The sequence below is a fragment of the Phyllobates terribilis genome, unplaced genomic scaffold, assembly GCF_046119375.1.
Source record: "Phyllobates terribilis strain yellow unplaced genomic scaffold, ASM4611937v1 Scaffold_5__5_contigs__length_657084704, whole genome shotgun sequence".
In the NCBI taxonomy this organism is placed as follows: Eukaryota; Metazoa; Chordata; class Amphibia; order Anura; family Dendrobatidae; genus Phyllobates; species Phyllobates terribilis.
The window spans coordinates 654,901,739-654,927,864 of NW_027362765.1; the positions used below are offsets into that span (position 1 = coordinate 654,901,739).

At 44.9% G+C, this 26,126-nt stretch overlaps 20 non-coding genes across 20 annotated transcripts; all 20 read left to right on the top strand.

The window, feature by feature from the left end:
* Positions 1 to 18: 18 nt before the first annotated feature.
* On the top strand, positions 19 to 209 carry LOC141149779 (U2 spliceosomal RNA). The gene has a single exon (XR_012246064.1). It is a non-coding gene; the product is annotated as a U2 spliceosomal RNA (small nuclear RNA).
* Positions 210 to 1,324: 1,115 nt separating this feature from the next.
* Positions 1,325 to 1,515, top strand: LOC141149780 (U2 spliceosomal RNA). The gene has a single exon (XR_012246065.1). It is a non-coding gene; the product is annotated as a U2 spliceosomal RNA (small nuclear RNA).
* A 1,115-nt stretch (positions 1,516 to 2,630) lies between these two features.
* On the top strand, positions 2,631 to 2,821 carry LOC141149069 (U2 spliceosomal RNA). The gene has a single exon (XR_012245381.1). It is a non-coding gene; the product is annotated as a U2 spliceosomal RNA (small nuclear RNA).
* Positions 2,822 to 3,936: 1,115 nt separating this feature from the next.
* On the top strand, positions 3,937 to 4,127 carry LOC141149071 (U2 spliceosomal RNA). Its single transcript, XR_012245383.1, has one exon. It is a non-coding gene; the product is annotated as a U2 spliceosomal RNA (small nuclear RNA).
* Positions 4,128 to 5,242: 1,115 nt separating this feature from the next.
* LOC141150039 (U2 spliceosomal RNA) lies at positions 5,243 to 5,433 on the top strand. The gene has a single exon (XR_012246311.1). It is a non-coding gene; the product is annotated as a U2 spliceosomal RNA (small nuclear RNA).
* A 1,115-nt stretch (positions 5,434 to 6,548) lies between these two features.
* LOC141149072 (U2 spliceosomal RNA) lies at positions 6,549 to 6,739 on the top strand. The gene has a single exon (XR_012245384.1). It is a non-coding gene; the product is annotated as a U2 spliceosomal RNA (small nuclear RNA).
* Positions 6,740 to 7,854: 1,115 nt separating this feature from the next.
* Positions 7,855 to 8,045, top strand: LOC141149073 (U2 spliceosomal RNA). The gene has a single exon (XR_012245385.1). It is a non-coding gene; the product is annotated as a U2 spliceosomal RNA (small nuclear RNA).
* A 1,114-nt stretch (positions 8,046 to 9,159) lies between these two features.
* Positions 9,160 to 9,350, top strand: LOC141149463 (U2 spliceosomal RNA). Its single transcript, XR_012245759.1, has one exon. It is a non-coding gene; the product is annotated as a U2 spliceosomal RNA (small nuclear RNA).
* Positions 9,351 to 10,465: 1,115 nt separating this feature from the next.
* LOC141149576 (U2 spliceosomal RNA) lies at positions 10,466 to 10,656 on the top strand. Its single transcript, XR_012245868.1, has one exon. It is a non-coding gene; the product is annotated as a U2 spliceosomal RNA (small nuclear RNA).
* Positions 10,657 to 11,771: 1,115 nt separating this feature from the next.
* On the top strand, positions 11,772 to 11,962 carry LOC141149074 (U2 spliceosomal RNA). The gene has a single exon (XR_012245386.1). It is a non-coding gene; the product is annotated as a U2 spliceosomal RNA (small nuclear RNA).
* A 1,115-nt stretch (positions 11,963 to 13,077) lies between these two features.
* On the top strand, positions 13,078 to 13,268 carry LOC141149075 (U2 spliceosomal RNA). The gene has a single exon (XR_012245387.1). It is a non-coding gene; the product is annotated as a U2 spliceosomal RNA (small nuclear RNA).
* A 1,115-nt stretch (positions 13,269 to 14,383) lies between these two features.
* On the top strand, positions 14,384 to 14,574 carry LOC141149077 (U2 spliceosomal RNA). The gene has a single exon (XR_012245389.1). It is a non-coding gene; the product is annotated as a U2 spliceosomal RNA (small nuclear RNA).
* A 1,112-nt stretch (positions 14,575 to 15,686) lies between these two features.
* On the top strand, positions 15,687 to 15,877 carry LOC141149078 (U2 spliceosomal RNA). The gene has a single exon (XR_012245390.1). It is a non-coding gene; the product is annotated as a U2 spliceosomal RNA (small nuclear RNA).
* Positions 15,878 to 16,992: 1,115 nt separating this feature from the next.
* On the top strand, positions 16,993 to 17,183 carry LOC141149079 (U2 spliceosomal RNA). The gene has a single exon (XR_012245391.1). It is a non-coding gene; the product is annotated as a U2 spliceosomal RNA (small nuclear RNA).
* A 1,115-nt stretch (positions 17,184 to 18,298) lies between these two features.
* Positions 18,299 to 18,489, top strand: LOC141149080 (U2 spliceosomal RNA). Its single transcript, XR_012245392.1, has one exon. It is a non-coding gene; the product is annotated as a U2 spliceosomal RNA (small nuclear RNA).
* Positions 18,490 to 19,604: 1,115 nt separating this feature from the next.
* Positions 19,605 to 19,795, top strand: LOC141149081 (U2 spliceosomal RNA). The gene has a single exon (XR_012245393.1). It is a non-coding gene; the product is annotated as a U2 spliceosomal RNA (small nuclear RNA).
* A 1,115-nt stretch (positions 19,796 to 20,910) lies between these two features.
* Positions 20,911 to 21,101, top strand: LOC141149781 (U2 spliceosomal RNA). Its single transcript, XR_012246066.1, has one exon. It is a non-coding gene; the product is annotated as a U2 spliceosomal RNA (small nuclear RNA).
* A 1,115-nt stretch (positions 21,102 to 22,216) lies between these two features.
* On the top strand, positions 22,217 to 22,407 carry LOC141149782 (U2 spliceosomal RNA). The gene has a single exon (XR_012246067.1). It is a non-coding gene; the product is annotated as a U2 spliceosomal RNA (small nuclear RNA).
* Positions 22,408 to 23,522: 1,115 nt separating this feature from the next.
* Positions 23,523 to 23,713, top strand: LOC141149082 (U2 spliceosomal RNA). Its single transcript, XR_012245394.1, has one exon. It is a non-coding gene; the product is annotated as a U2 spliceosomal RNA (small nuclear RNA).
* A 1,112-nt stretch (positions 23,714 to 24,825) lies between these two features.
* On the top strand, positions 24,826 to 25,016 carry LOC141149083 (U2 spliceosomal RNA). The gene has a single exon (XR_012245395.1). It is a non-coding gene; the product is annotated as a U2 spliceosomal RNA (small nuclear RNA).
* The last annotated feature ends 1,110 nt before the right edge of the window (positions 25,017 to 26,126 follow it).

A 26,126-nucleotide genomic window follows, 5' to 3' on the forward strand; every position in this document is an offset into this window, starting at 1 on the left:
TTGAAACCAATTCTGGTTATCGCTTCTCGGCCTTTTGGCTAAGATCAAGTGTAGTATCTGTTCTTATCAGTTTAATATCTGATACGTCCCCTATCTGGGGACCATATATTAAATGGATTTTTAGAACAGGGAGATGGAAAAATAGCTTGCTCTGTCCACTCCACGCATTGACCTGGTATTGCAGTATCTCCAGGACCGGTGCACCCCTTCTTTAATGCAGTTTCTAAAATCAGAAAGAATTGAATTCAATGTTTTTTGTTCATTTTGCTTGTTTGTCGGATTTTGGGATGGACTCTTTGGCTTTGCTTTTCTTCTCCTCATTGGATTTTTCATGTTCAAAGTTGCAGAAGCCAGATTACAAGCTCATTTTGGTTCAACTTCAGCAACTGTGCATTGCATTGCCATGTAATGTGATGCAATGCTATCTTTCTAGCTCTCCCTTTTTACTTCCTTTTGGATAAACAGACATATTAGGCAAGCATTTTGGAGCTTTCACCTAAATAACTACAGGTGGTGAGATAAGCTGCACAATATAATTGACCTTTCAGTATATTGTTGCACACACACCATCTATTTAGCAAATGCCCTTGTTATCAACAGCAGCCTTTTAAACTCACCTGAGCTAACAGGTATGTGTGCTGGTTACTCTGCTGCGCTTAAAATTTCTTTTTTGGTTTGCTACAATGCCTTTTCTGAAACGTTGTCTCCTTCTGCTGGAACACTGACTTCTTTCATTTAATGCCTGCAGACTATAAAAGAGAACCCAACCCAAAAAGTTTGGTTGATTAGTCTGTGGCATTCTGTTAAACTGTTGCTTATGGCGGTCTCTGTGAGCTTCTCAGCGACATTCAGCCAGCCAGGTATCCTGCCTGCAGTAGATGGAATGTGGCAATGGAACGCTGGCTGCGCGTGTCATAATAGGCTCTGAGCCTTTATATACCTGTGCACAGCAGCAGCCACCTTCAGTCTGCTGCTGGACAGCCAGCAGCAGCAGCAGCAGGAGAGGTATGTAATCAGGAGCCCTCCTGCTAAGGGTAGACAGCTGCTCGTTCCACCCCACCCCCCGCCTTAATTGGTTCTCCTCCCTTCCAACGGTGTTGAGGCGGGTGGGAACAGCAGGGGGTGAAGGTGCTGTGTTTAAAGAGGTGGAGTTATGCAGATCTAAAACGCGTGGATTGCAGCAGCAGCAAGCCGAAAAGTGCAGGCATGTAAGGGATCTAGAGGTTGACAACATGTCTTCTTAACGGGAGTCCAGGAGCTCATCTCCACAAATGGACTTTTCAGGATCCTTGGGTGGCTCCGTAGTTTGAAACCAATTCTGGTTATCGCTTCTCGGCCTTTTGGCTAAGATCAAGTGTAGTATCTGTTCTTATCAGTTTAATATCTGATACGTCCCCTATCTGGGGACCATATATTAAATGGATTTTTAGAACAGGGAGATGGAAAAATAGCTTGCTCTGTCCACTCCACGCATTGACCTGGTATTGCAGTATCTCCAGGACCGGTGCACCCCTTCTTTAATGCAGTTTCTAAAATCAGAAAGAATTGAATTCAATGTTTTTTGTTCATTTTGCTTGTTTGTCGGATTTTGGGATGGACTCTTTGGCTTTGCTTTTCTTCTCCTCATTGGATTTTTCATGTTCAAAGTTGCAGAAGCCAGATTACAAGCTCATTTTGGTTCAACTTCAGCAACTGTGCATTGCATTGCCATGTAATGTGATGCAATGCTATCTTTCTAGCTCTCCCTTTTTACTTCCTTTTGGATAAACAGACATATTAGGCAAGTATTTTGGAGCTTTCACCTAAATAACTACAGGTGGTGAGATAAGCTGCACAATATAATTGACCTTTCAGTATATTGTTGCACACACACCATCTATTTAGCAAATGCCCTTGTTATCAACAGCAGCCTTTTAAACTCACCTGAGCTAACAGGTATGTGCGCTGGTTGCTCTGCTGCGCTTAAAATTTCTTTTTTGGTTTGCTACAATGCCTTTTCTGAAACGTTGTCTCCTTCTGCTGGAACACTGACTTCTTTCATTTAATGCCTGCAGACTATAAAAGAGAACCCAACCCAAAAAGTTTGGTTGATTAGTCTGTGGCATTCTGTTAAACTGTTGCTTATGGCGGTCTCTGTGAGCTTCTCAGCGACATTCAGCCAGCCAGGTATCCTGCCTGCAGTAGATGGAATGTGGCAATGGAACGCTGGCTGCGCGTGTCATAATAGGCTCTGAGCCTTTATATACCTGTGCACAGCAGCAGCCACCTTCAGTCTGCTGCTGGACAGCCAGCAGCAGCAGCAGCAGGAGAGGTATGTAATCAGGAGCCCTCCTGCTAAGGGTAGACAGCTGCTCGTTCCACCCCACCCCTCGCCTTAATTGGTTCTCCTCCCTTCCAACGGTGTTGAGGCGGGTGGGAACAGCAGGGGGTGAAGGTGCTGTGTTTAAAGAGGTGGAGTTATGCAGATCTAAAACGCGTGGATTGCAGCAGCAGCAAGCCGAAAAGTGCAGGCATGTAAGGGATCTAGAGGTTGACAATATGTCTTCTTAACGGGAGTCCAGGAGCTCATCTCCACAAATGGACTTTTCAGGATCCTTGGGTGGCTCCGTAGTTTGAAACCAATTCTGGTTATCGCTTCTCGGCCTTTTGGCTAAGATCAAGTGTAGTATCTGTTCTTATCAGTTTAATATCTGATACGTCCCCTATCTGGGGACCATATATTAAATGGATTTTTAGAACAGGGAGATGGAAAAAGAGCTTGCTCTGTCCACTCCACGCATTGACCTGGTATTGCAGTATCTCCAGGACCGGTGCACCCCTTCTTTAATGCAGTTTCTAAAATCAGAAAGAATTGAATTCAATGTTTTTTGTTCATTTTGCTTGTTTGTCGGATTTTGGGATGGACTCTTTGGCTTTGCTTTTCTTCTCCTCATTGGATTTTTCATGTTCAAAGTTGCAGAAGCCAGATTACAAGCTCATTTTGGTTCAACTTCAGCAACTGTGCATTGCATTGCCATGTAATGTGATGCAATGCTATCTTTCTAGCTCTCCCTTTTTACTTCCTTTTGGATAAACAGACATATTAGGCAAGCATTTTGGAGCTTTCACCTAAATAACTACAGGTGGTGAGATAAGCTGCACAATATAATTGACCTTTCAGTATATTGTTGCACACACACCATCTATTTAGCAAATGCCCTTGTTATCAACAGCAGCCTTTTAAACTCACCTGAGCTAACAGGTATGTGCGCTGGTTACTCTGCTGCGCTTAAAATTTCTTTTTTGGTTTGCTACAATGCCTTTTCTGAAACGTTGTCTCCTTCTGCTGGAACACTGACTTCTTTCATTTAATGCCTGCAGACTATAAAAGAGAACCCAACCCAAAAAGTTTGGTTGATTAGTCTGTGGCATTCTGTTAAACTGTTGCTTATGGCGGTCTCTGTGAGCTTCTCAGCGACATTCAGCCAGCCAGGTATCCTGCCTGCAGTAGATGGAATGTGGCAATGGAACGCTGGCTGTGCGTGTCATAATAGGCTCTGAGCCTTTATATACCTGTGCACAGCAGCAGCCACCTTCAGTCTGCTGCTGGACAACCAGCAGCAGCAGCAGCAGGAGAGGTATGTAATCAGGAGCCCTCCTGCTAAGGGTAGACAGCTGCTCGTTCCACCCCACCCCCCGCCTTAATTGGTTCTCCTCCCTTCCAACGGTGTTGAGGCGGGTGGGAACAGCAGGGGGTGAAGGTGCTGTGTTTAAAGAGGTGGAGTTATGCAGATCTAAAACGCGTGGATTGCAGCAGCAGCAAGCCGAAAAGTGCAGGCATGTAAGGGATCTAGAGGTTGACAACATGTCTTCTTAACGGGAGTCCAGGAGCTCATCTCCACAAATGGACTTTTCAGGATCCTTGGGTGGCTCCGTAGTTTGAAACCAATTCTGGTTATCGCTTCTCGGCCTTTTGGCTAAGATCAAGTGTAGTATCTGTTCTTATCAGTTTAATATCTGATACGTCCCCTATCTGGGGACCATATATTAAATGGATTTTTAGAACAGGGAGATGGAAAAAGAGCTTGCTCTGTCCACTCCACGCATTGACCTGGTATTGCAGTATCTCCAGGACCGGTGCACCCCTTCTTTAATGCAGTTTCTAAAATCAGAAAGAATTGAATTCAATGTTTTTTGTTCATTTTGCTTGTTTGTCGGATTTTGGGATGGACTCTTTGGCTTTGCTTTTCTTCTCCTCATTGGATTTTTCATGTTCAAAGTTGCAGAAGCCAGATTACAAGCTCATTTTGGTTCAACTTCAGCAACTGTGCATTGCATTGCCATGTAATGTGATGCAATGCTATCTTTCTAGCTCTCCCTTTTTACTTCCTTTTGGATAAACAGACATATTAGGCAAGCATTTTGGAGCTTTCACCTAAATAACTACAGGTGGTGAGATAAGCTGCACAATATAATTGACCTTTCAGTATATTGTTGCACACACACCATCTATTTAGCAAATGCCCTTGTTATCAACAGCAGCCTTTTAAACTCACCTGAGCTAACAGGTATGTGCGCTGGTTACTCTGCTGCGCTTAAAATTTCTTTTTTGGTTTGCTACAATGCCTTTTCTGAAACGTTGTCTCCCTCTGCTGGAACACTGACTTCTTTCATTTAATGCCTGCAGACTATAAAAGAGAACCCAACCCAAAAAGTTTGGTTGATTAGTCTGTGGCATTCTGTTAAACTGTTGCTTATGGTGGTCTCTGTGAGCTTCTCAGCGACATTCAGCCAGCCAGGTATCCTGCCTGCAGTAGATGGAATGTGGCAATGGAACGCTGGCTGCGCGTGTCATAATAGGCTCTGAGCCTTTATATACCTGTGCACAGCAGCAGCCACCTTCAGTCTGCTGCTGGACAGCCAGCAGCAGCAGCAGCAGGAGAGGTTTGTAATCAGGAGCCCTCCTGCTAAGGGTAGACAGCTGCTCTTTCCACCCCACCCCCCGCCTTAATTGGTTCTCCTCCCTTCCAACGGTGTTGAGGCGGGTGGGAACAGCAGGGGGTGAAGGTGCTGTGTTTAAAGAGGTGGAGTTATGCAGATCTAAAACGCGTGGATTGCAGCAGCAGCAAGCCGAAAAGTGCAGGCATGTAAGGGATCTAGAGGTTGACAACATGTCTTCTTAACGGGAGTCCAGGAGCTCATCTCCACAAATGGACTTTTCAGGATCCTTGGGTGGCTCCGTAGTTTGAAACCAATTCTGGTTATCGCTTCTCGGCCTTTTCGCTAAGATCAAGTGTAGTATCTGTTCTTATCAGTTTAATATCTGATACGTCCCCTATCTGGGGACCATATATTAAATGGATTTTTAGAACAGGGAGATGGAAAAAGAGCTTGCTCTGTCCACTCCACGCATTGACCTGGTATTGCAGTATCTCCAGGACCGGTGCACCCCTTCTTTAATGCAGTTTCTAAAATCAGAAAGAATTGAATTCAATGTTTTTTGTTCATTTTGCTTGTTTGTCGGATTTTGGGATGGACTCTTTGGCTTTGCTTTTCTTCTCCTCATTGGATTTTTCATGTTCAAAGTTGCAGAAGCCAGATTACAAGCTCATTTTGGTTCAACTTCAGCAACTGTGCATTGCATTGCCATGTAATGTGATGCAATGCTATCTTTCTAGCTCTCCCTTTTTACTTCCTTTTGGATAAACAGACATATTAGGCAAGCATTTTGGAGCTTTCACCTAAATAACTACAGGTGGTGAGATAAGCTGCACAATATAATTGACCTTTCAGTATATTGTTGCACACACACCATCTATTTAGCAAATGCCCTTGTTATCAACAGCAGCCTTTTAAACTCACCTGAGCTAACAGGTATGTGCGCTGGTTACTCTGCTGCGCTTAAAATTTCTTTTTTGGTTTGCTACAATGCCTTTTCTGAAACGTTGTCTCCCTCTGCTGGAACACTGACTTCTTTCATTTAATGCCTGCAGACTATAAAAGAGAACCCAACCCAAAAAGTTTGGTTGATTAGTCTGTGGCATTCTGTTAAACTGTTGCTTATGGCGGTCTCTGTGAGCTTCTCAGCGACATTCAGCCAGCCAGGTATCCTGCCTGCAGTAGATGGAATGTGGCAATGGAACGCTGGCTGCGCGTGTCATAATAGGCTCTGAGCCTTTATATACCTGTGCACAGCAGCAGCCACCTTCAGTCTGCTGCTGGACAGCCAGCAGCAGCAGCAGCAGGAGAGGTATGTAATCAGGAGCCCTCCTGCTAAGGGTAGACAGCTGCTCGTTCCACCCCACCCCCCGCCTTAATTGGTTCTCCTCCCTTCCAACGGTGTTGAGGCGGGTGGGAACAGCAGGGGGTGAAGGTGCTGTGTTTAAAGAGGTGGAGTTATGCAGATCTAAAACGCGTGGATTGCAGCAGCAGCAAGCCGAAAAGTGCAGGCATGTAAGGGATCTAGAGGTTGACAACATGTCTTCTTAACGGGAGTCCAGGAGCTCATCTCCACAAATGGACTTTTCAGGATCCTTGGGTGGCTCCGTAGTTTGAAACCAATTCTGGTTATCGCTTCTCGGCCTTTTGGCTAAGATCAAGTGTAGTATCTGTTCTTATCAGTTTAATATCTGATACGTCCCCTATCTGGGGACCATATATTAAATGGATTTTTAGAACAGGGAGATGGAAAAAGAGCTTGCTCTGTCCACTCCACGCATTGACCTGGTATTGCAGTATCTCCAGGACCGGTGCACCCCTTCTTTAATACAGTTTCTAAAATCAGAAAGAATTGAATTCAATGTTTTTTGTTCATTTTGCTTGTTTGTCGGATTTTGGGATGGACTCTTTGGCTTTGCTTTTCTTCTCCTCATTGGATTTTTCATGTTCAAAGTTGCAGAAGCCAGATTACAAGCTCATTTTGGTTCAACTTCAGCAACTGTGCATTGCATTGCCATGTAATGTGATGCAATGCTATCTTTCTAGCTCTCCCTTTTTACTTCCTTTTGGATAAACAGACATATTAGGCAAGCATTTTGGAGCTTTCACCTAAATAACTACAGGTGGTGAGATAAGCTGCGCAATATAATTGACCTTTCAGTATATTGTTGCACACACACCATCTATTTAGCAAATGCCCTTGTTATCAACAGCAGCCTTTTAAACTCACCTGAGCTAACAGGTATGTGCGCTGGTTACTCTGCTGCGCTTAAAATTTCTTTTTTGGTTTGCTACAATGCCTTTTCTGAAACGTTGTCTCCTTCTGCTGGAACACTGACTTCTTTCATTTAATGCCTGCAGACTATAAAAGAGAACCCAACCCAAAAAGTTTGGTTGATTAGTCTGTGGCATTCTGTTAAACTGTTGCTTATGGCGGTCTCTGTGAGCTTCTCAGCGACATTCAGCCAGCCAGGTATCCTGCCTGCAGTAGATGGAATGTGGCAATGGAACGCTGGCTGCGCGTGTCATAATAGGCTCTGAGCCTTTATATACCTGTGCACAGCAGCAGCCACCTTCAGTCTGCTGCTGGACAGCCAGCAGCAGCAGCAGCAGGAGAGGTATGTAATCAGGAGCCCTCCTGCTAAGGGTAGACAGCTGCTCGTTCCACCCCACCCCCCGCCTTAATTGGTTCTCCTCCCTTCCAACGGTGTTGAGGCGGGTGGGAACAGCAGGGGGTGAAGGTGCTGTGTTTAAAGAGGTGGAGTTATGCAGATCTAAAACGCGTGGATTGCAGCAGCAGCAAGCCGAAAAGTGCAGGCATGTAAGGGATCTAGAGGTTGACAACATGTCTTCTTAACGGGAGTCCAGGAGCTCATCTCCACAAATGGACTTTTCAGGATCCTTGGGTGGCTCCGTAGTTTGAAACCAATTCTGGTTATCGCTTCTCGGCCTTTTGGCTAAGATCAAGTGTAGTATCTGTTCTTATCAGTTTAATATCTGATACGTCCCCTATCTGGGGACCATATATTAAATGGATTTTTAGAACAGGGAGATGGAAAAAGAGCTTGCTCTGTCCACTCCACGCATTGACCTGGTATTGCAGTATCTCCAGGACCGGTGCACCCCTTCTTTAATGCAGTTTCTAAAATCAGAAAGAATTGAATTCAATGTTTTTTGTTCATTTTGCTTGTTTGTCGGATTTTGGGATGGACTCTTTGGCTTTGCTTTTCTTCTCCTCATTGGATTTTTCATGTTCAAAGTTGCAGAAGCCAGATTACAAGCTCATTTTGGTTCAACTTCAGCAACTGTGCATTGCATTGCCATGTAATGTGATGCAATGCTATCTTTCTAGCTCTCCCTTTTTACTTCCTTTGGATAAACAGACATATTAGGCAAGCATTTTGGAGCTTTCACCTAAATAACTACAGGTGGTGAGATAAGCTGCACAATATAATTGACCTTTCAGTATATTGTTGCACACACACCATCTATTTAGCAAATGCCCTTGTTATCAACAGCAGCCTTTTAAACTCACCTGAGCTAACAGGTATGTGCGCTGGTTACTCTGCTGCGCTTAAAATTTCTTTTTTGGTTTGCTACAATGCCTTTTCTGAAACGTTGTCTCCCTCTGCTGGAACACTGACTTCTTTCATTTAATGCCTGCAGACTATAAAAGAGAACCCAACCCAAAAAGTTTGGTTGATTAGTCTGTGGCATTCTGTTAAACTGTTGCTTATGGCGGTCTCTGTGAGCTTCTCAGCGACATTCAGCCAGCCAGGTATCCTGCCTGCAGTAGATGGAATGTGGCAATGGAACGCTGGCTGCGCGTGTCATAATAGGCTCTGAGCCTTTATATACCTGTGCACAGCAGCAGCCACCTTCAGTCTGCTGCTGGACAGCCAGCAGCAGCAGCAGCAGGAGAGGTATGTAATCAGGAGCCCTCCTGCTAAGGGTAGACAGCTGCTCGTTCCACCCCACCCCCCGCCTTAATTGGTTCTCCTCCCTTCCAACGGTGTTGAGGCGGGTGGGAACAGCAGGGGGTGAAGGTGCTGTGTTTAAAGAGGTGGAGTTATGCAGATCTAAAACGCGTGGATTGCAGCAGCAGCAAGCCGAAAAGTGCAGGCATGTAAGGGATCTAGAGGTTGACAACATGTCTTCTTAACGGGAGTCCAGGAGCTCATCTCCACAAATGGACTTTTCAGGATCCTTGGGTGGCTCCGTAGTTTGAAACCAATTCTGGTTATCGCTTCTCGGCCTTTTGGCTAAGATCAAGTGTAGTATCTGTTCTTATCAGTTTAATATCTGATACGTCCCCTATCTGGGGACCATATATTAAATGGATTTTTAGAACAGGGAGATGGAAAAAGAGCTTGCTCTGTCCACTCCATGCATTGACCTGGTATTGCAGTATCTCCAGGACCGGTGCACCCCTTCTTTAATGCAGTTTCTAAAATCAGAAAGAATTGAATTCAATGTTTTTTGTTCATTTTGCTTGTTTGTCGGATTTTGGGATGGACTCTTTGGCTTTGCTTTTCTTCTCCTCATTGGATTTTTCATGTTCAAAGTTGCAGAAGCCAGATTACAAGCTCATTTTGGTTCAACTTCAGCAACTGTGCATTGCATTGCCATGTAATGTGATGCAATGCTATCTTTCTAGCTCTCCCTTTTTACTTCCTTTTGGATAAACAGACATATTAGGCAAGCATTTTGGAGCTTTCACCTAAATAACTACAGGTGGTGAGATAAGCTGCACAATATAATTGACCTTTCAGTATATTGTTGCACACACACCATCTATTTAGCAAATGCCCTTGTTATCAACAGCAGCCTTTTAAACTCACCTGAGCTAACAGGTATGTGCGCTGGTTACTCTGCTGCGCTTAAAATTTCTTTTTTGGTTTGCTACAATGCCTTTTCTGAAACGTTGTCTCCTTCTGCTGGAACACTGACTTCTTTCATTTAATGCCTGCAGACTATAAAAGAGAACCCAACCCAAAAAGTTTGGCTGATTAGTCTGTGGCATTCTGTTAAACTGTTGCTTATGGCGGTCTCTGTGAGCTTCTCAGCGACATTCAGCCAGCCAGGTATCCTGCCTGCAGTAGATGGAATGTGGCAATGGAACGCTGGCTGCGCGTGTCATAATAGGCTCTGAGCCTTTATATACCTGTGCACAGCAGCAGCCACCTTCAGTCTGCTGCTGGACAGCCAGCAGCAGCAGCAGCAGGAGAGGTATGTAATCAGGAGCCCTCCTGCTAAGGGTAGACAGCTGCTCGTTCCACCCCACCCCCCGCCTTAATTGGTTCTCCTCCCTTCCAACGGTGTTGAGGCGGGTGGGAACAGCAGGGGGTGAAGGTGCTGTGTTTAAAGAGGTGGAGTTATGCAGATCTAAAACGCGTGGATTGCAGCAGCAGCAAGCCGAAAAGTGCAGGCATGTAAGGGATCTAGAGGTTGACAACATGTCTTCTTAACGGGAGTCCAGGAGCTCATCTCCACAAATGGACTTTTCAGGATCCTTGGGTGGCTCCGTAGTTTGAAACCAATTCTGGTTATCGCTTCTCGGCCTTTTGGCTAAGATCAAGTGTAGTATCTGTTCTTATCAGTTTAATATCTGATACGTCCCCTATCTGGGGACCATATATTAAATGGATTTTTAGAACAGGGAGATGGAAAAAGAGCTTGCTCTGTCCACTCCACGCATTGACCTGGTACTGCAGTATCTCCAGGACCGGTGCACCCCTTCTTTAATGCAGTTTCTAAAATCAGAAAGAATTGAATTCAATGTTTTTTGTTCATTTTGCTTGTTTGTCGGATTTTGGGATGGACTCTTTGGCTTTGCTTTTCTTCTCCTCATTGGATTTTTCATGTTCAAAGTTGCAGAAGCCAGATTACAAGCTCATTTTGGTTCAACTTCAGCAACTGTGCATTGCATTGCCATGTAATGTGATGCAATGCTATCTTTCTAGCTCTCCCTTTTTACTTCCTTTTGGATAAACAGACATATTAGGCAAGCATTTTGGAGCTTTCACCTAAATAACTACAGGTGGTGAGATAAGCTGCACAATATAATTGACCTTTCAGTATATTGTTGCACACACACCATCTATTTAGCAAATGTCCTTGTTATCAACAGCAGCCTTTTAAACTCACCTGAGCTAACAGGTATGTGCGCTGGTTACTCTGCTGCGCTTAAAATTTCTTTTTTGGTTTGCTACAATGCCTTTTCTGAAACGTTGTCTCCTTCTGCTGGAACACTGACTTCTTTCATTTAATGCCTGCAGACTATAAAAGAGAACCCAACCCAAAAAGTTTGGTTGATTAGTCTGTGGCATTCTGTTAAACTGTTGCTTATGGCGGTCTCTGTGAGCTTCTCAGCGACATTCAGCCAGCCAGGTATCCTGCCTGCAGTAGATGGAATGTGGCAATGGAACGCTGGCTGCGCGTGTCATAATAGGCTCTGAGCCTTTATATACCTGTGCACAGCAGCAGCCACCTTCAGTCTGCTGCTGGACAGCCAGCAGCAGCAGCAGCAGGAGAGGTATGTAATCAGAAGCCCTCCTGCTAAGGGTAGACAGCTGCTCGTTCCACCCCACCCCCCGCCTTAATTGGTTCTCCTCCCTTCCAACGGTGTTGAGGCGGGTGGGAACAGCAGGGGGTGAAGGTGCTGTGTTTAAAGAGGTGGAGTTATGCAGATCTAAAACGCGTGGATTGCAGCAGCAGCAAGCCGAAAAGTGCAGGCATGTAAGGGATCTAGAGGTTGACAACATGTCTTCTTAACGGGAGTCCAGGAGCTCATCTCCACAAATGGACTTTTCAGGATCCTTGGGTGGCTCCGTAGTTTGAAACCAATTCTGGTTATCGCTTCTCGGCCTTTTGGCTAAGATCAAGTGTAGTATCTGTTCTTATCAGTTTAATATCTGATACGTCCCCTATCTGGGGACCATATATTAAATGGATTTTTAGAACAGGGAGATGGAAAAAGAGCTTGCTCTGTCCACTCCACGCATTGACCTGGTATTGCAGTATCTCCAGGACCGGTGCACCCCTTCTTTAATGCAGTTTCTAAAATCAGAAAGAATTGAATTCAATGTTTTTTGTTCATTTTGCTTGTTTGTCGGATTTTGGGATGGACTCTTTGGCTTTGCTTTTCTTCTCCTCATTGGATTTTTCATGTTCAAAGTTGCAGAAGCCAGATTACAAGCTCATTTTGGTTCAACTTCAGCAACTGTGCATTGCATTGCCATGTAATGTGATGCAATGCTATCTTTCTAGCTCTCCCTTTTTACTTCCTTTTGGATAAACAGACATATTAGGCAAGCATTTTGGAGCTTTCACCTAAATAACTACAGGTGGTGAGATAAGCTGCACAATATAATTGACCTTTCAGTATATTGTTGCACACACACCATCTATTTAGCAAATGCCCTTGTTATCAACAGCAGCCTTTTAAACTCACCTGAGCTAACAGGTATGTGCGCTGGTTACTCTGCTGCGCTTAAAATTTCTTTTTTGGTTTGCTACAATGCCTTTTCTGAAACGTTGTCTCCTTCTGCTGGAACACTGACTTCTTTCATTTAATGCCTGCAGACTATAAAAGAGAACCCAACCCAAAAAGTTTGGCTGATTAGTCTGTGGCATTCTGTTAAACTGTTGCTTATGGCGGTCTCTGTGAGCTTCTCAGCGACATTCAGCCAGCCAGGTATCCTGCCTGCAGTAGATGGAATGTGGCAATGGAACGCTGGCTGCGCGTGTCATAATAGGCTCTGAGCCTTTATATACCTGTGCACAGCAGCAGCCACCTTCAGTCTGCTGCTGGACAGCCAGCAGCAGCAGCAGCAGGAGAGGTATGTAATCAGGAGCCCTCCTGCTAAGGGTAGACAGCTGCTCGTTCCACCCCACCCCCCGCCTTAATTGGTTCTCCTCCCTTCCAACGGTGTTGAGGCGGGTGGGAACAGCAGGGGGTGAAGGTGCTGTGTTTAAAGAGGTGGAGTTATGCAGATCTAAAACGCGTGGATTGCAGCAGCAGCAAGCCGAAAAGTGCAGGCATGTAAGGGATCTAGAGGTTGACAACATGTCTTCTTAACGGGAGTCCAGGAGCTCATCTCCACAAATGGACTTTTCAGGATCCTTGGGTGGCTCCGTAGTTTGAAACCAATTCTGGTTATCGCTTCTCGGCCTTTTGGCTAAGATCAAGTGTAGTATCTGTTCTTATCAGTTTAATATCTGATACGTCCCCTATCTGGGGACCATATATTAAATGGATTTTTAGAACAGGGAGATGGAAAAAGAGCTTGCTCTGTCCACTCCACGCATTGACCTGGTATTGCAGTATCTCCAGGACCGGTGCACCCCTTCTTTAATGCAGTTTCTAAAATCAGAAAGAATTGAATTCAATGTTTTTTGTTCATTTTGCTTGTTTGTCGGATTTTGGGATGGACTCTTTGGCTTTGCTTTTCTTCTCCTCATTGGATTTTTCATGTTCAAAGTTGCAGAAGCCAGATTACAAGCTCATTTTGGTTCAACTTCAGCAACTGTGCATTGCATTGCCATGTAATGTGATGCAATGCTATCTTTCTAGCTCTCCCTTTTTACTTCCTTTTGGATAAACAGACATATTAGGCAAGCATTTTGGAGCTTTCACCTAAATAACTACAGGTGGTGAGATAAGCTGCACAATATAATTGACCTTTCAGTATATTGTTGCACACACACCATCTATTTAGCAAATGCCCTTGTTATCAACAGCAGCCTTTTAAACTCACCTGAGCTAACAGGTATGTGCGCTGGTTACTCTGCTGCGCTTAAAATTTCTTTTTTGGTTTGCTACAATGCCTTTTCTGAAACGTTGTCTCCTTCTGCTGGAACACTGACTTCTTTCATTTAATGCCTGCAGACTATAAAAGAGAACCCAACCCAAAAAGTTTGGTTGATTAGTCTGTGGCATTCTGTTAAACTGTTGCTTATGGCGGTCTCTGTGAGCTTCTCAGCGACATTCAGCCAGCCAGGTATCCTGCCTGCAGTAGATGGAATGTGGCAATGGAACGCTGGCTGCGCGTGTCATAATAGGCTCTGAGCCTTTATATACCTGTGCACAGCAGCAGCCACCTTCAGTCTGCTGCTGGACAGCCAGCAGCAGCAGCAGCAGGAGAGGTATGTAATCAGGAGCCCTCCTGCTAAGGGTAGACAGCTGCTCGTTCCACCCCACCCCCCGCCTTAATTGGTTCTCCTCCCTTCCAACGGTGTTGAGGCGGGTGGGAACAGCAGGGGGTGAAGGTGCTGTGTTTAAAGAGGTGGAGTTATGCAGATCTAAAACGCGTGAATTGCAGCAGCAGCAAGCCGAAAAGTGCAGGCATGTAAGGGATCTAGAGGTTGACAACATGTCTTCTTAACGGGAGTCCAGGAGCTCATCTCCACAAATGGACTTTTCAGGATCCTTGGGTGGCTCCGTAGTTTGAAACCAATTCTGGTTATCGCTTCTCGGCCTTTTGGCTAAGATCAAGTGTAGTATCTGTTCTTATCAGTTTAATATCTGATACGTCCCCTATCTGGGGACCATATATTAAATGGATTTTTAGAACAGGGAGATGGAAAAAGAGCTTGCTCTGTCCACTCCACGCATTGACCTGGTATTGCAGTATCTCCAGGACCGGTGCACCCCTTCTTTAATGCAGTTTCTAAAATCAGAAAGAATTGAATTCAATGTTTTTTGTTCATTTTGCTTGTTTGTCGGATTTTGGGATGGACTCTTTGGCTTTGCTTTTCTTCTCCTCATTGGATTTTTCATGTTCAAAGTTGCAGAAGCCAGATTACAAGCTCATTTTGGTTCAACTTCAGCAACTGTGCATTGCATTGCCATGTAATGTGATGCAATGCTATCTTTCTAGCTCTCCCTTTTTACTTCCTTTTGGATAAACAGACATATTAGGCAAGCATTTTGGAGCTTTCACCTAAATAACTACAGGTGGTGAGATAAGCTGCACAATATAATTGACCTTTCAGTATATTGTTGCACACACACCATCTATTTAGCAAATGCCCTTGTTATCAACAGCAGCCTTTTAAACTCACCTGAGCTAACAGGTATGTGCGCTGGTTACTCTGCTGCGCTTAAAATTTCTTTTTTGGTTTGCTACAATGCCTTTTCTGAAACGTTGTCTCCTTCTGCTGGAACACTGACTTCTTTCATTTAATGCCTGCAGACTATAAAAGAGAACCCAACCCAAAAAGTTTGGTTGATTAGTCTGTGGCATTCTGTTAAACTGTTGCTTATGGCGGTCTCTGTGAGCTTCTCAGCGACATTCAGCCAGCCAGGTATCCTGCCTGCAGTAGATGGAATGTGGCAATGGAACGCTGGCTGCGCGTGTCATAATAGGCTCTGAGCCTTTATATACCTGTGCACAGCAGCAGCCACCTTCAGTCTGCTGCTGGACAGCCAGCAGCAGCAGCAGGAGAGGTATGTAATCAGGAGCCCTCCTGCTAAGGGTAGACAGCTGCTCGTTCCACCCCACCCCCCGCCTTAATTGGTTCTCCTCCCTTCCAACGGTGTTGAGGCGGGTGGGAACAGCAGGGGGTGAAGGTGCTGTGTTTAAAGAGGTGGAGTTATGCAGATCTAAAACGCGTGGATTGCAGCAGCAGCAAGCCGAAAAGTGCAGGCATGTAAGGGATCTAGAGGTTGACAACATGTCTTCTTAACGGGAGTCCAGGAGCTCATCTCCACAAATGGACTTTTCAGGATCCTTGGGTGGCTCCGTAGTTTGAAACCAATTCTGGTTATCGCTTCTCGGCCTTTTGGCTAAGATCAAGTGTAGTATCTGTTCTTATCAGTTTAATATCTGATACGTCCCCTATCTGGGGACCATATATTAAATGGATTTTTAGAACAGGGAGATGGAAAAAGAGCTTGCTCTGTCCACTCCACGCATTGACCTGGTATTGCAGTATCTCCAGGACCGGTGCACCCCTTCTTTAATGCAGTTTCTAAAATCAGAAAGAATTGAATTCAATGTTTTTTGTTCATTTTGCTTGTTTGTCGGATTTTGGGATGGACTCTTTGCCTTTGCTTTTCTTCTTCTCATTGGATTTTTCATGTTCAAACTTGCAGAAGCCAGATTACAAGCTCATTTTGGTTCAACTTCAGCAACTGTGCATTGCATTGCCATGTAATGTGATGCAATGCTATCTTTCTAGCTCTCCCTTTTTATTTCCTTTTGGATAAACAGACATATTAGGCAAGCATTTTGGAGCTTTCACCTAAATAACTACAGGTGGTGAGATAAGCTGCACAATATAATTGACCTTTCAGTATATTGTTGCACACACACCATCTATTTAGCAAATGCCCTTGTTATCAACAGCAGCCTTTTAAACTCACCTGAGCTAACAGGTATGTGCGCTGGTTACTCTGCTGCGCTTAAAATTTCTTTTTTGGTTTGCTACAATGCCTTTTCTGAAACGTTGTCTCCTTCTGCTGGAACACTGACTTCTTTCATTTAATGCCTGCAGACTATAAAAGAGAACCCAACCCAAAAAGTTTGGTTGATTAGTCTGTGGCATTCTGTTAAACTGTTGCTTATGGCGGTCTCTGTGAGCTTCTCAGCGACATTCAGCCAGCCAGGTATCCTGCCTGCAGTAGATGGAATGTGGCAATGGAACGCTGGCTGCGCGTGTCATAATAGGCTCTGAGCCTTTATATACCTGTGCACAGCAGCAGCCACCTTCAGTCTGCTGCTGGACAGCCAGCAGCAGCAGCAGCAGGAGAGGTATGTAATCAGGAGCCCTCCTGCTAAGGGTAGACAGCTGCTCGTTCCACCCCACCCCCCGCCTTAATTGGTTCTCCTCCCTTCCAACGGTGTTGAGGCGGGTGGGAACAGCAGGGGGTGAAGGTGCTGTGTTTAAAGAGGTGGAGTTATGCAGATCTAAAACGCGTGGATTGCAGCAGCAGCAAGCCGAAAAGTGCAGGCATGTAAGGGATCTAGAGGTTGACAACATGTCTTCTTAACGGGAGTCCAGGAGCTCATCTCCACAAATGGACTTTTCAGGATCCTTGGGTGGCTCCGTAGTTTGAAACCAATTCTGGTTATCGCTTCTCGGCCTTTTGGCTAAGATCAAGTGTAGTATCTGTTCTTATCAGTTTAATATCTGATACGTCCCCTATCTGGGGACCATATATTAAATGGATTTTTAGAACAGGGAGATGGAAAAAGAGCTTGCTCTGTCCACTCCACGCATTGACCTGGTATTGCAGTATCTCCAGGACCGGTGCACCCCTTCTTTAATGCAGTTTCTAAAATCAGAAAGAATTGAATTCAATGTTTTTTGTTCATTTTGCTTGTTTGTCGGATTTTGGGATGGACTCTTTGGCTTTGCTTTTCTTCTCCTCATTGGATTTTTCATGTTCAAAGTTGCAGAAGCCAGATTACAAGCTCATTTTGGTTCAACTTCAGCAACTGTGCATTGCATTGCCATGTAATGTGATGCAATGCTATCTTTCTAGCTCTCCCTTTTTACTTCCTTTTGGATAAACAGACATATTAGGCAAGCATTTTGGAGCTTTCACCTAAATAACTACAGGTGGTGAGATAAGCTGCACAATATAATTGACCTTTCAGTATATTGTTGCACACACACCATCTATTTAGCAAATGCCCTTGTTATCAACAGCAGCCTTTTAAACTCACCTGAGCTAACAGGTATGTGCGCTGGTTACTCTGCTGCGCTTAAAATTTCTTTTTTGGTTTGCTACAATGCCTTTTCTGAAACGTTGTCTCCTTCTGCTGGAACACTGACTTCTTTCATTTAATGCCTGCAGACTATAAAAGAGAACCCAACCCAAAAAGTTTGGTTGATTAGTCTGTGGCATTCTGTTAAACTGTTGCTTATGGCGGTCTCTGTGAGCTTCTCAGCGACATTCAGCCAGCCAGGTATCCTGCCTGCAGTAGATGGAATGTGGCAATGGAACGCTGGCTGCGCGTGTCATAATAGGCTCTGAGCCTTTATATACCTGTGCACAGCAGCAGCCACCTTCAGTCTGCTGCTGGACAGCCAGCAGCAGCAGCAGCAGGAGAGGTATGTAATCAGGAGCCCTCCTGCTAAGGGTAGACAGCTGCTCGTTCCACCCCACCCCCCGCCTTAATTGGTTCTCCTCCCTTCCAACGGTGTTGAGGCGGGTGGGAACAGCAGGGGGTGAAGGTGCTGTGTTTAAAGAGGTGGAGTTATGCAGATCTAAAACGCGTGGATTGCAGCAGCAGCAAGCCGAAAAGTGCAGGCATGTAAGGGATCTAGAGGTTGACAACATGTCTTCTTAACGGGAGTCCAGGAGCTCATCTCCACAAATGGACTTTTCAGGATCCTTGGGTGGCTCCGTAGTTTGAAACCAATTCTGGTTATCGCTTCTCGGCCTTTTGGCTAAGATCAAGTGTAGTATCTGTTCTTATCAGTTTAATATCTGATACGTCCCCTATCTGGGGACCATATATTAAATGGATTTTTAGAACAGGGAGATGGAAAAAGAGCTTGCTCTGTCCACTCCACGCATTGACCTGGTATTGCAGTATCTCCAGGACCGGTGCACCCCTTCTTTAATGCAGTTTCTAAAATCAGAAAGAATTGAATTCAATGTTTTTTGTTCATTTTGCTTGTTTGTCGGATTTTGGGATGGACTCTTTGGCTTTGCTTTTCTTCTCCTCATTGGATTTTTCATGTTCAAAGTTGCAGAAGCCAGATTACAAGCTCATTTTGGTTCAACTTCAGCAACTGTGCATTGCATTGCCATGTAATGTGATGCAATGCTATCTTTCTAGCTCTCCCTTTTTACTTCCTTTTGGATAAACAGACATATTAGGCAAGCATTTTGGAGCTTTCACCTAAATAACTACAGGTGGTGAGATAAGCTGCACAATATAATTGACCTTTCAGTATATTGTTGCACACACACCATCTATTTAGCAAATGCCCTTGTTATCAACAGCAGCCTTTTAAACTCACCTGAGCTAACAGGTATGTGCGCTGGTTACTCTGCTGCGCTTAAAATTTCTTTTTTGGTTTGCTACAATGCCTTTTCTGAAACGTTGTCTCCTTCTGCTGGAACACTGACTTCTTTCATTTAATGCCTGCAGACTATAAAAGAGAACCCAACCCAAAAAGTTTGGTTGATTAGTCTGTGGCATTCTGTTAAACTGTTGCTTATGGCGGTCTCTGTGAGCTTCTCAGCGACATTCAGCCAGCCAGGTATCCTGCCTGCAGTAGATGGAATGTGGCAATGGAACGCTGGCTGCGCGTGTCATAATAGGCTCTGAGCCTTTATATACCTGTGCACAGCAGCAGCCACCTTCAGTCTGCTGCTGGACAGCCAGCAGCAGCAGCAGCAGGAGAGGTATGTAATCAGGAGCCCTCCTGCTAAGGGTAGACAGCTGCTCGTTCCACCCCACCCCCCGCCTTAATTGGTTCTCCTCCCTTCCAACGGTGTTGAGGCGGGTGGTAACAGCAGGGGGTGAAGGTGCTGTGTTTAAAGAGGTGGAGTTATGCAGATCTAAAACGCGTGGATTGCAGCAGCAGCAAGCCGAAAAGTGCAGGCATGTAAGGGATCTAGAGGTTGACAACATGTCTTCTTAACGGGAGTCCAGGAGCTCATCTCCACAAATGGACTTTTCAGGATCCTTGGGTGGCTCCGTAGTTTGAAACCAATTCTGGTTATCGCTTCTCGGCCTTTTGGCTAAGATCAAGTGTAGTATCTGTTCTTATCAGTTTAATATCTGATACGTCCCCTATCTGGGGACCATATATTAAATGGATTTTTAGAACAGGGAGATGGAAAAAGAGCTTGCTCTGTCCACTCCACGCATTGACCTGGTATTGCAGTATCTCCAGGACCGGTGCACCCCTTCTTTAATGCAGTTTCTAAAATCAGAAAGAATTGAATTCAATGTTTTTTGTTCATTTTGCTTGTTTGTCGGATTTTGGGATGGACTCTTTGGCTTTGCTTTTCTTCTCCTCATTGGATTTTTCATGTTCAAAGTTGCAGAAGCCAGATTACAAGCTCATTTTGGTTCAACTTCAGCAACTGTGCATTGCATTGCCATGTAATGTGATGCAATGCTATCTTTCTAGCTCTCCCTTTTTACTTCCTTTTGGATAAACAGACATATTAGGCAAGCATTTTGGAGCTTTCACCTAAATAACTACAGGTGGTGAGATAAGCAGCACAATATAATTGACCTTTCAGTATATTGTTGCACACACACCATCTATTTAGCAAATGCCCTTGTTATCAACAGCAGCCTTTTAAACTCACCTGAGCTAACAGGTATGTGCGCTGGTTACTCTGCTGCGCTTAAAATTTCTTTTTTGGTTTGCTACAATGCCTTTTCTGAAACGTTGTCTCCTTCTGCTGGAACACTGACTTCTTTCATTTAATGCCTGCAGACTATAAAAGAGAACCCAACCCAAAAAGTTTGGTTGATTAGTCTGTGGCATTCTGTTAAACTGTTGCTTATGGCGGTCTCTGTGAGCTTCTCAGCGACATTCAGCCAGCCAGGTATCCTGCCTGCAGTAGATGGAATGTGGCAATGGAACGCTGGCTGCGCGTGTCATAATAGGCTCTGAGCCTTTATATACCTGTGCACAGCAGCAGCCACCTTCAGTCTGCTGCTGGACAGCCAGCAGCAGCAGCAGCAGGAGAGGTATGTAATCAGGAGCCCTCCTGCTAAGGGTAGACAGCTGCTCGTTCCACCCCACCCCCCGCCTTAATTGGTTCTCCTCCCTTCCAACGGTGTTGAGGCGGGTGGGAACAGCAGGGGGTGAAGGTGCTGTGTTTAAAGAGGTGGAGTTATGCAGATCTAAAACGCGTGGATTGCAGCAGCAGCAAGCCGAAAAGTGCAGGCATGTAAGGGATCTAGAGGTTGACAACATGTCTTCTTAACGGGAGTCCAGGAGCTCATCTCCACAAATGGACTTTTCAGGATCCTTGGGTGGCTCCGTAGTTTGAAACCAATTCTGGTTATCGCTTCTCGGCCTTTTGGCTAAGATCAAGTGTAGTATCTGTTCTTATCAGTTTAATATCTGATACGTCCCCTATCTGGGGACCATATATTAAATGGATTTTTAGAACAGGGAGATGGAAAAATAGCTTGCTCTGTCCACTCCACGCATTGACCTGGTATTGCAGTATCTCCAGGACCGGTGCACCCCTTCTTTAATGCAGTTTCTAAAATCAGAAAGAATTGAATTCAATGTTTTTTGTTCATTTTGCTTGTTTGTCGGATTTTGGGATGGACTCTTTGGCTTTGCTTTTCTTCTCCTCATTGGATTTTTCATGTTCAAAGTTGCAGAAGCCAGATTACAAGCTCATTTTGGTTCAACTTCAGCAACTGTGCATTGCATTGCCATGTAATGTGATGCAATGCTATCTTTCTAGCTCTCCCTTTTTACTTCCTTTTGGATAAACAGACATATTAGGCAAGCATTTTGGAGCTTTCACCTAAATAACTACAGGTGGTGAGATAAGCTGCACAATATAATTGACCTTTCAGTATATTGTTGCACACACACCATCTATTTAGCAAATGCCCTTGTTATCAACAGCAGCCTTTTAAACTCACCTGAGCTAACAGGTATGTGTGCTGGTTACTCTGCTGCGCTTAAAATTTCTTTTTTGGTTTGCTACAATGCCTTTTCTGAAACGTTGTCTCCTTCTGCTGGAACACTGACTTCTTTCATTTAATGCCTGCAGACTATAAAAGAGAACCCAACCCAAAAAGTTTGGTTGATTAGTCTGTGGCATTCTGTTAAACTGTTGCTTATGGCGGTCTCTGTGAGCTTCTCAGCGACATTCAGCCAGCCAGGTATCCTGCCTGCAGTAGATGGAATGTGGCAATGGAACGCTGGCTGCGCGTGTCATAATAGGCTCTGAGCCTTTATATACCTGTGCACAGCAGCAGCCACCTTCAGTCTGCTGCTGGACAGCCAGCAGCAGCAGCAGCAGGAGAGGTATGTAATCAGGAGCCCTCCTGCTAAGGGTAGACAGCTGCTCGTTCCACCCCACCCCCCGCCTTAATTGGTTCTCCTCCCTTCCAACGGTGTTGAGGCGGGTGGGAACAGCAGGGGGTGAAGGTGCTGTGTTTAAAGAGGTGGAGTTATGCAGATCTAAAACGCGTGGATTGCAGCAGCAGCAAGCCGAAAAGTGCAGGCATGTAAGGGATCTAGAGGTTGACAACATGTCTTCTTAACGGGAGTCCAGGAGCTCATCTCCACAAATGGACTTTTCAGGATCCTTGGGTGGCTCCGTAGTTTGAAACCAATTCTGGTTATCGCTTCTCGGCCTTTTGGCTAAGATCAAGTGTAGTATCTGTTCTTATCAGTTTAATATCTGATACGTCCCCTATCTGGGGACCATATATTAAATGGATTTTTAGAACAGGGAGATGGAAAAATAGCTTGCTCTGTCCACTCCACGCATTGACCTGGTATTGCAGTATCTCCAGGACCGGTGCACCCCTTCTTTAATGCAGTTTCTAAAATCAGAAAGAATTGAATTCAATGTTTTTTGTTCATTTTGCTTGTTTGTCGGATTTTGGGATGGACTCTTTGGCTTTGCTTTTCTTCTCCTCATTGGATTTTTCATGTTCAAAGTTGCAGAAGCCAGATTACAAGCTCATTTTGGTTCAACTTCAGCAACTGTGCATTGCATTGCCATGTAATGTGATGCAATGCTATCTTTCTAGCTCTCCCTTTTTACTTCCTTTTGGATAAACAGACATATTAGGCAAGTATTTTGGAGCTTTCACCTAAATAACTACAGGTGGTGAGATAAGCTGCACAATATAATTGACCTTTCAGTATATTGTTGCACACACACCATCTATTTAGCAAATGCCCTTGTTATCAACAGCAGCCTTTTAAACTCACCTGAGCTAACAGGTATGTGCGCTGGTTGCTCTGCTGCGCTTAAAATTTCTTTTTTGGTTTGCTACAATGCCTTTTCTGAAACGTTGTCTCCTTCTGCTGGAACACTGACTTCTTTCATTTAATGCCTGCAGACTATAAAAGAGAACCCAACCCAAAAAGTTTGGTTGATTAGTCTGTGGCATTCTGTTAAACTGTTGCTTATGGCGGTCTCTGTGAGCTTCTCAGCGACATTCAGCCAGCCAGGTATCCTGCCTGCAGTAGATGGAATGTGGCAATGGAACGCTGGCTGCGCGTGTCATAATAGGCTCTGAGCCTTTATATACCTGTGCACAGCAGCAGCCACCTTCAGTCTGCTGCTGGACAGCCAGCAGCAGCAGCAGCAGGAGAGGTATGTAATCAGGAGCCCTCCTGCTAAGGGTAGACAGCTGCTCGTTCCACCCCACCCCCCGCCTTAATTGGTTCTCCTCCCTTCCAACGGTGTTGAGGCGGGTGGGAACAGCAGGGGGTGAAGGTGCTGTGTTTAAAGAGGTGGAGTTATGCAGATCTAAAACGCGTGGATTGCAGCAGCAGCAAGCCGAAAAGTGCAGGCATGTAAGGGATCTAGAGGTTGACAATATGTCTTCTTAACGGGAGTCCAGGAGCTCATCTCCACAAATGGACTTTTCAGGATCCTTGGGTGGCTCCGTAGTTTGAAACCAATTCTGGTTATCGCTTCTCGGCCTTTTGGCTAAGATCAAGTGTAGTATCTGTTCTTATCAGTTTAATATCTGATACGTCCCCTATCTGGGGACCATATATTAAATGGATTTTTAGAACAGGGAGATGGAAAAAGAGCTTGCTCTGTCCACTCCACGCATTGACCTGGTATTGCAGTATCTCCAGGACCGGTGCACCCCTTCTTTAATGCAGTTTCTAAAATCAGAAAGAATTGAATTCAATGTTTTTTGTTCATTTTGCTTGTTTGTCGGATTTTGGGATGGACTCTTTGGCTTTGCTTTTCTTCTCCTCATTGGATTTTTCATGTTCAAAGTTGCAGAAGCCAGATTACAAGCTCATTTTGGTTCAACTTCAGCAACTGTGCATTGCATTGCCATGTAATGTGATGCAATGCTATCTTTCTAGCTCTCCCTTTTTACTTCCTTTTGGATAAACAGACATATTAGGCAAGCATTTTGGAGCTTTCACCTAAATAACTACAGGTGGTGAGATAAGCTGCACAATATAATTGACCTTTCAGTATATTGTTGCACACACACCATCTATTTAGCAAATGCCCTTGTTATCAACAGCAGCCTTTTAAACTCACCTGAGCTAACAGGTATGTGCGCTGGTTACTCTGCTGCGCTTAAAATTTCTTTTTTGGTTTGCTACAATGCCTTTTCTGAAACGTTGTCTCCTTCTGCTGGAACACTGACTTCTTTCATTCAATGCCTGCAGACTATAAAAGAGAACCCAACCCAAAAAGTTTGGTTGATTAGTCTGTGGCATTCTGTTAAACTGTTGCTTATGGTGGTCTCTGTGAGCTTCTCAGCGACATTCAGCCAGCCAGGTATCCTGCCTGCAGTAGATGGAATGTGGCAATGGAACGCTGGCTGCGCGTGTCATAATAGGCTCTGAGCCTTTATATACCTGTGCACAGCAGCAGCCACCTTCAGTCTGCTGCTGGACAGCCAGCAGCAGCAGCAGGAGAGGTATGTAATCAGGAGCCCTCCTGCTAAGGGTAGACAGCTGCTCTTTCCACCCCACCCCCCGCCTTAATTGGTTCTCCTCCCTTCCAACGGTGTTGAGGCGGGTGGGAACAGCAGGGGGTGAAGGTGCTGTGTTTAAAGAGGTGGAGTTATGCAGATCTAAAACGCGTGGATTGCAGCAGCAGCAAGCCGAAAAGTGCAGGCATGTAAGGGATCTAGAGGTTGACAACATGTCTTCTTAACGGGAGTCCAGGAGCTCATCTCCACAAATGGACTTTTCAGGATCCTTGGGTGGCTCCGTAGTTTGAAACCAATTCTGGTTATCGCTTCTCGGCCTTTTGGCTAAGATCAAGTGTAGTATCTGTTCTTATCAGTTTAATATCTGATACGTCCCCTATCTGGGGACCATATATTAAATGGATTTTTAGAACAGGGAGATGGAAAAAGAGCTTGCTCTGTCCACTCCACGCATTGACCTGGTATTGCAGTATCTCCAGGACCGGTGCACCCCTTCTTTAATACAGTTTCTAAAATCAGAAAGAATTGAATTCAATGTTTTTTGTTCATTTTGCTTGTTTGTCGGATTTTGGGATGGACTCTTTGGCTTTGCTTTTCTTCTCCTCATTGGATTTTTCATGTTCAAAGTTGCAGAAGCCAGATTACAAGCTCATTTTGGTTCAACTTCAGCAACTGTGCATTGCATTGCCATGTAATGTGATGCAATGCTATCTTTCTAGCTCTCCCTTTTTACTTCCTTTTGGATAAACAGACATATTAGGCAAGCATTTTGGAGCTTTCACCTAAATAACTACAGGTGGTGAGATAAGCTGCGCAATATAATTGACCTTTCAGTATATTGTTGCACACACACCATCTATTTAGCAAATGCCCTTGTTATCAACAGCAGCCTTTTAAACTCACCTGAGCTAACAGGTATGTGCGCTGGTTACTCTGCTGCGCTTAAAATTTCTTTTTTGGTTTGCTACAATGCCTTTTCTGAAACGTTGTCTCCTTCTGCTGGAACACTGACTTCTTTCATTTAATGCCTGCAGACTATAAAAGAGAACCCAACCCAAAAAGTTTGGTTGATTAGTCTGTGGCATTCTGTTAAACTGTTGCTTATGGCGGTCTCTGTGAGCTTCTCAGCGACATTCAGCCAGCCAGGTATCCTGCCTGCAGTAGATGGAATGTGGCAATGGAACGCTGGCTGCGCGTGTCATAATAGGCTCTGAGCCTTTATATACCTGTGCACAGCAGCAGCCACCTTCAGTCTGCTGCTGGACAGCCAGCAGCAGCAGCAGCAGGAGAGGTATGTAATCAGGAGCCCTCCTGCTAAGGGTAGACAGCTGCTCGTTCCACCCCACCCCCCGCCTTAATTGGTTCTCCTCCCTTCCAACGGTGTTGAGGCGGGTGGGAACAGCAGGGGGTGAAGGTGCTGTGTTTAAAGAGGTGGAGTTATGCAGATCTAAAACGCGTGGATTGCAGCAGCAGCAAGCCGAAAAGTGCAGGCATGTAAGGGATCTAGAGGTTGACAACATGTCTTCTTAACGGGAGTCCAGGAGCTCATCTCCACAAATGGACTTTTCAGGATCCTTGGGTGGCTCCGTAGTTTGAAACCAATTC